This window comes from Leiobunum rupestre, chromosome 1, assembly GCF_980474605.1.
Source record: "Leiobunum rupestre chromosome 1, qqLeiRupe1.1.hap1, whole genome shotgun sequence".
Classification (NCBI taxonomy): Eukaryota; Metazoa; Arthropoda; class Arachnida; order Opiliones; family Sclerosomatidae; genus Leiobunum; species Leiobunum rupestre.
Genome location: NC_143384.1, coordinates 81,528,586 through 81,534,585, shown reverse-complemented (window position 1 = coordinate 81,534,585; position 6,000 = coordinate 81,528,586). Strand labels below are relative to the sequence as shown.

General features: G+C 39.0%; 1 long non-coding RNA gene across 1 annotated transcript; it reads left to right on the top strand.

The window, feature by feature from the left end:
* The first annotated feature begins 260 nt into the window (after window positions 1-260).
* LOC149967492 (uncharacterized) lies at window positions 261-1,470 on the top strand. Its single transcript, XR_016480459.1, has 3 exons — window positions 261-413; window positions 691-816; window positions 881-1,470. It is a non-coding gene; the product is annotated as an uncharacterized LOC149967492 (long non-coding RNA).
* Window positions 1,471-6,000: the final 4,530 nt, after the last annotated feature.

The following is a 6,000-nucleotide window of genomic DNA, read 5'->3' as shown; positions in this document are numbered from 1 at the left end:
ATGTTATCGAATGGGAGGAACTGCGCGGAACTTTGGAATTTCAATTATTATCGCGTAATGTGTAATTTTTTGTAAAATATTTTTTTAGTAATATTTAAGTTAATTAATAATAAAAAAGTTAAACACCTCTTGAGATTTTTTAACGCAAAGTAAAGTTTTGAAAAACGTTATTAAAATTTGGTCATTCTGGAGCCAGAAGTCGCCGTCGACGTTTTCTGTATATAAATGTAAACATAAACACGTGGTTCTCCTTACAGCTGTATTTTTGCTATGTAGCAACTTCCAGAGGCCTTTGTTTTGTATTAATGTTTAAAAATTTATTTTAATTAAAGTAGTGAAATAAATGAATTTTAATTAACTAACTGACACTTGGAAGATCACTATGAATGAAAATAGTGATGGAAACTTGGAAGGTATTTAAATCTGATAAATATAATAAACCAATGTGAATTTCCCACTGAATGATACACAACTAAAAATTTAGAAAACTAAAATTTACAACTTGAGGACTTTTCAAGAAAGAGGCTTATGCACAAGTTTTGGTAATATTTGTGATAATTGGAAGTACAACCTTTCAACAAATTAAATCAGCAATTTCATTCGGTGATTATTATTCAAATCACATTGGATGTAAGGGCATAGAGCAATTTTTGGCCACAAGTGGATTTCAATGTTTTTTTAAAATGGCAGGTGAATCCCGGAGATAGGGTACAGCTCTCTCTATGAATGTTGTTACTATAGCCATTAACATGATAAAGCTTTGCTGCGGATACCTAAGGTTTCCTCTGTCGGACAATTTTATCAATCCAACTAATGGTGAGTCAGAATTAGGCTGTGATACATTTTCAAGGCACAATTCGCAAAAATGTTTTTCCTCTAGGATTTGTACTACATAACCAGCCAAGTATGCGATACTTGCTAGCCGTAAGGTGTATCTGGGTACTCATAACTTCAGATGGTAACGTAACTTCATTGCCGTTAAAAATAGTTGAAAATCCATCGAATCTAGTATCAATCATGGCTGATAGATCTGTGAAGCTGTCTTGGGGAACGTTAGATGTTTTAGGTTTTGTTAATGATATAGTGCCTCTCTTAAGGTAGGATTCCAAACTGAATATAGTTTCTCTTGCATCAAGCATGTCATTCTATCCAGCCATTTTCCTGAGAATGCTGAAAAACATTTCAATAGCATCGCTCGTTAAATTTCTTGTCAAGACAAACTGGAAACCAGATTTAAGGAGGTATGACACGCAAGATATTGTAGACAATGAAGTTATTCTAATAGATATTATAGATTCATATGTTTCCTTTGTCAATATTTTCTTTAATTTGCGGATCTTTAGACCTTGATAGTAATCACTTTCCTTAAAATGTCCCACTACAAAACAAATCTTGCGTGATGCGTAAGCTTCATTGACCCCAAAATCTTTTCTAGATATGTTCTTAGTCCATAATTTGCATAAACTTTCAACTGGAAATTGATGAAATTATACATTGATATTCTTCTTAGATTCACAGAATGGAACACAACAAATTTTTGTGGTGGGCATTTTTGCAAATTAAAAATAGGCAATATTTTAAAACTTAAGTTTGAGAAATGTGAACTTAATTTAAAGAATAATAAAGGTATTTATTAAATAATATGAATAATATTGTGGTTATTTATTTAAAATTCTGATAAAAAATGCGAATACTGGTTTGAAAATTATGAAAAACAAAAGAAACTTTGGTTAGGCTTAGCAATTAACTAATAAAACTCAATATAAGCATATTACTTTAATTAAATAAATGTTTTAAATGAAAACTTATTAGATAAAGATCAAATCATAAGATGTATATCCCAAACTTTCCAGAAGTTTTTGAAAAACAATGCAAAAAGGATTAACTAGTTGAATTTACCGCCATAGAAAACTATTAAATATCCCGCTAATTTTTTACATTTAAGGGGGGGGGGGGGGGGGCTCAGACAGCGCTCCTAGTGTTAAAAGAAGGTATTCGCGGAAATACATAGGAGAGGAAATCTTTGCCTGGGCCGCTATGAGCGCGAAGCAGATCTCGAGACGGCCGTGGTGTAGACGAACAGGCAGTGATCCCCATCCGCTTGATGGAAACCGTGGCCGCGTAGTACCCGGTCGATCCGTTCATACCAGCATCGGGCCGATTGTTTAGACCGTACAAGCTCTTGCAGAGTCTCCAAACCCTACCGCTGCCATCGTCAAAGCCTTCAGGTTGACGCATAAACAATTCTTCCTTCATGTCTCCGTGAAGGAAAGCTGTCTTGACATCAAACGGTCTTAGCTGAAATTTTCTTTAAGCCACAACACTGAGAGCAGTGGCGGCTTAAGAAGGCTGGGTCCCCGGGGCGGCGGCAGTGTTTTGTGATACCCCCAGGACCGTGCAGAAGTTTTCACGGGTCCGTCTTCTTCAAGTTTAATCGTTCTGATTTGCACCCCCCCCCCCCTCGAGCTTCTCCGATGGCACCCCCTGCTGCCCTGGTACCCGGGGCGGACCGCCCCCCCCCCATAGGCCGCCACTGACTGAGAGACAGTCGTCTGAGTGTCTCAACACGGGTGACAGGTTTCTTCTTCGTATTTAATTCCATTGCTTTGCGTAAAGCCCTTCGCTGCGAGTCTAGCCTTGTGTTTCGTGATTGTTACATCTTCATCTGTTTTCACAAGGAAAACCAATTTGTTCCCAATGATTTTACGTCCAAACGGAGGAGCGATCAAGTCGTAGACTCCGTGTTTGTCCATCGCTGATATTTCGTCTTTTCCACCTGGTAGAATCGAGACTGGAACAAGCTTCTTCAACTGTTATTGTCAAAGCGTCTCATATCAGGAAGACTTTTTTCGCAGGAGGAGAGTAGAAACTATACAGTATGGTTTCCTCACTCATCTTAGAGCAATCCCTCAGGACAGGACTGTCAGCTCCGCCTGGACATGTTTTGGGTAGTGCGACGGGTATGGCATTTGCGACCAGGGCCGTTTTAACTTTTCCGTAGGACTTAGGCAAAAATCTATCATTTACCGAATTTTCAGACTTTCGTAGGCCCTATTATATGGAATCGTAGGCCCTAATGTCTCCTAAAATTTTCGTAGGTCCTAGGCACTTTGTCTAGTCTTCCTCATGGATAAGGTGGCCCTGTCTGCGACTTCTCGTGTCTCGAGGGATCTGGTAGACTCGTCTTCTCTTGACTTGGTGGATCTGGTAATCGCGTCAAGAGAGTTCGTTGACTGCTCACCCTAACTTAAGACATCTTCCGAACCAGGAATCCAGGTGTCCACAACGAATTTCTCGGGATTAAACCGAACGTCCCGATATCGTAAGACATCGTTCGAGCTCTGGGGGGCGATTCTGTAAAAAATCGAATGGGAATACCATGTCGAGATCGACTTCGACAATTTGCATTGATTTATGCTTATTCGAAATCTTTACCGAATACCATTCGTCGAGATCTTGAAGTTCGAAATGTAGTTTTCGATCGAAAATTGGATTTCGAATATTTACAGAATAGGCCCCCCAGGAACGTAGACTTGGTATCCGTCGGCGTTTCCTTCGTAGCTGACGAGCACACCTTTATAGGCTTTCTTCCCAAGTTTCTTACTCTTCAACTTTAGAAAGTGTACGAAGTATTCTGTTCCGAAAACTCGTCTTCCCAGTCCATAGCTAATACGGTGTCTTCCCGGCAATGCGTGTCGCAGCCGTTCGGTTTAATAAATACGTCGTGGTATTAACCGCATCGCCCTCAGTACCGTTGTTGGCTATTATCTCATGGACAGTGTGCTCGTGGGTTTTACATAAAGCAAGAAAGTCTTCAAAACCGTCGACAACTTCATATTTCTTCACCAGAAAGAACGGGAGGTGTAGGTAGTATCTCTTGCCCCTCATAGAAGGTATCGGCGATTTTCCTCAGAGGTCAGAATGAATCCGGTTTCCTGGTCTTTCAGCCTTGTCCAGACAAGTGCCAAAACTTTGTCTGGTCATTTTTCCGTACATACAGCTTTCAGAGCACTTGTAAATCTTCGACTCGACCACTTCATAGCCAAGTCTCTTTGGCGTAGCTGAAACGTGACTCTGTTCTTGATCACCAAAACATTCGTGCCACACTTGGAGATCTGCCTTTCTTTCATTCTTTGTATCAGCCGCCAGCTGCACAGAGTTCCTCGGCTGTTCTACTGTGATATCCGGGCGGAATAGGTACTCGACCTTCCGAAGTAGACGCATTTTTTTTGTGTTCCCTTTCAATTGCCGCATGCCTTGTCCTTGTTTCTCGTAACTGCACTTTTCAACGAAAAAAAACATAACAGGCGAAACCTCTGATATGCCAGACATTGTGAATGACCTCTCAACGCATCTCGTTTCCGATGCCGAATACCACTGCAAGATAACCTTTAGACATCTGAGCTTCGACTTTAGCTCGGTGGTTGAACTTCCGGAATCGTATGTACTTACAGTACTTCGTGGCAGCATTCGTCATGTGTTGCGTGGCCCCGGAGTCAAAATACTAAGCAGATTCTGGTGATATGCAAGCAACCAAACCATTCGCCGCGAAAATACCTCCGTGTCCATGTCCACTGCTGGTTCTTAAGTCTTTCGCATCAGCTGGGACAGGAGTTTTCGCAGTCTCTTCGACGACTTCTGATCGAATATCTCCTTTTGTTTCTCGCAATAGGTGATCATGTTCTGGAACTTCCTTGGCAGTGATGACTAGATAAGGGTTCGAGCGGTACTGAAGGCTGGTGACGTACGTGGTCATTGATGAAGCTTCTAATGTAGAAGGAATTAACGAGGGGCGGCAAGGGAGACGGCAAGGAGTTAGTTTAGTTAGGAAGGCTTGTGGAAGCTACTCGATATAGTCTAAGCGCACCCTACCAAACAAGAGGGGTTACACTCCCTTTAAGACGACATTAGTTGAGAGTTAAAGAAGTACTAGGGAACCAGACTGTACTGAACTAAGGTGAAACCTTACCGGCTCGAAATATATACAACATATTAAAAAACCAACTAGGTTATTTTCAGTAAAACGTTATCTAGTTTACAAACACCTTTATATGCATAAAAAACTGTAATGCGTAAATGTAACAACGTCAATATCGGTTGGTTTTTTCTTTTCTTCAACAAAATTCTTGGTTACTTTTTTGCAAAAGCAAACATTTCTTTATTAAGATATAATATCAAATATTTCTTAGATTTTCAAAGCATAAAAGATTTGTATAAATTTTATTAAAAATACCAGGATATAATTATAATTATCAGCTAGCCTAATACCATTTTGGGGACCAAAGTTGGGTATCCCTGGTTTTGATGGTCTTTTTATGAATGCTACTTTTGAGAAGAATTAAAAAATTGTTCTCTGATAGCAATGTATACCTATGAAACCCTCTTGCAGCAAATGTAAATTAATGAAACTCCTATGACTGTATTAATATCTGCAATGCAATACCCTACTTTTTTGCATGTTTTTCAAGGTTGAATATCATGAAGAGTTTTAATGTTGCGTAGTGTATGTCATATTTAAACATGCTGTCTCCATTAGGTCTATTTTGCTACATAGAGAGATTGAGGAGTTTGAAGTTTCCAATCTTGTTAAGGAAATGGAAATCGTTCTATGTAAATTTGTCCCACCTTATTAAAGATTATCAACGTATTTTGCTTTAGGAATTATGAAATTTGCGTTGACAGTTAAAATGCTAAGTCACAAACGCCTTTCATCAACAGTGATAAAGACAAACGCGTCTTATTAAATGATTAAATAAAACTCAATATATTGTAGGCCCAGACAATATTAATGAATACATTGATGGGTTAATTTAAGTATACTACTGAATTTGAGGTACCAAATTGTTTTGTTTCTCACAAAACAGTGAGGACAACCACTTCTTGCATTTACAGAAAATGTATTCAGTGTACTTGCTTTTATATCATACTACGAACGTTTTTTTAAACTGGAGTAAGATTTAACTAAAATTTTCAAACTTGCGTATTTTCACCATGTAATTT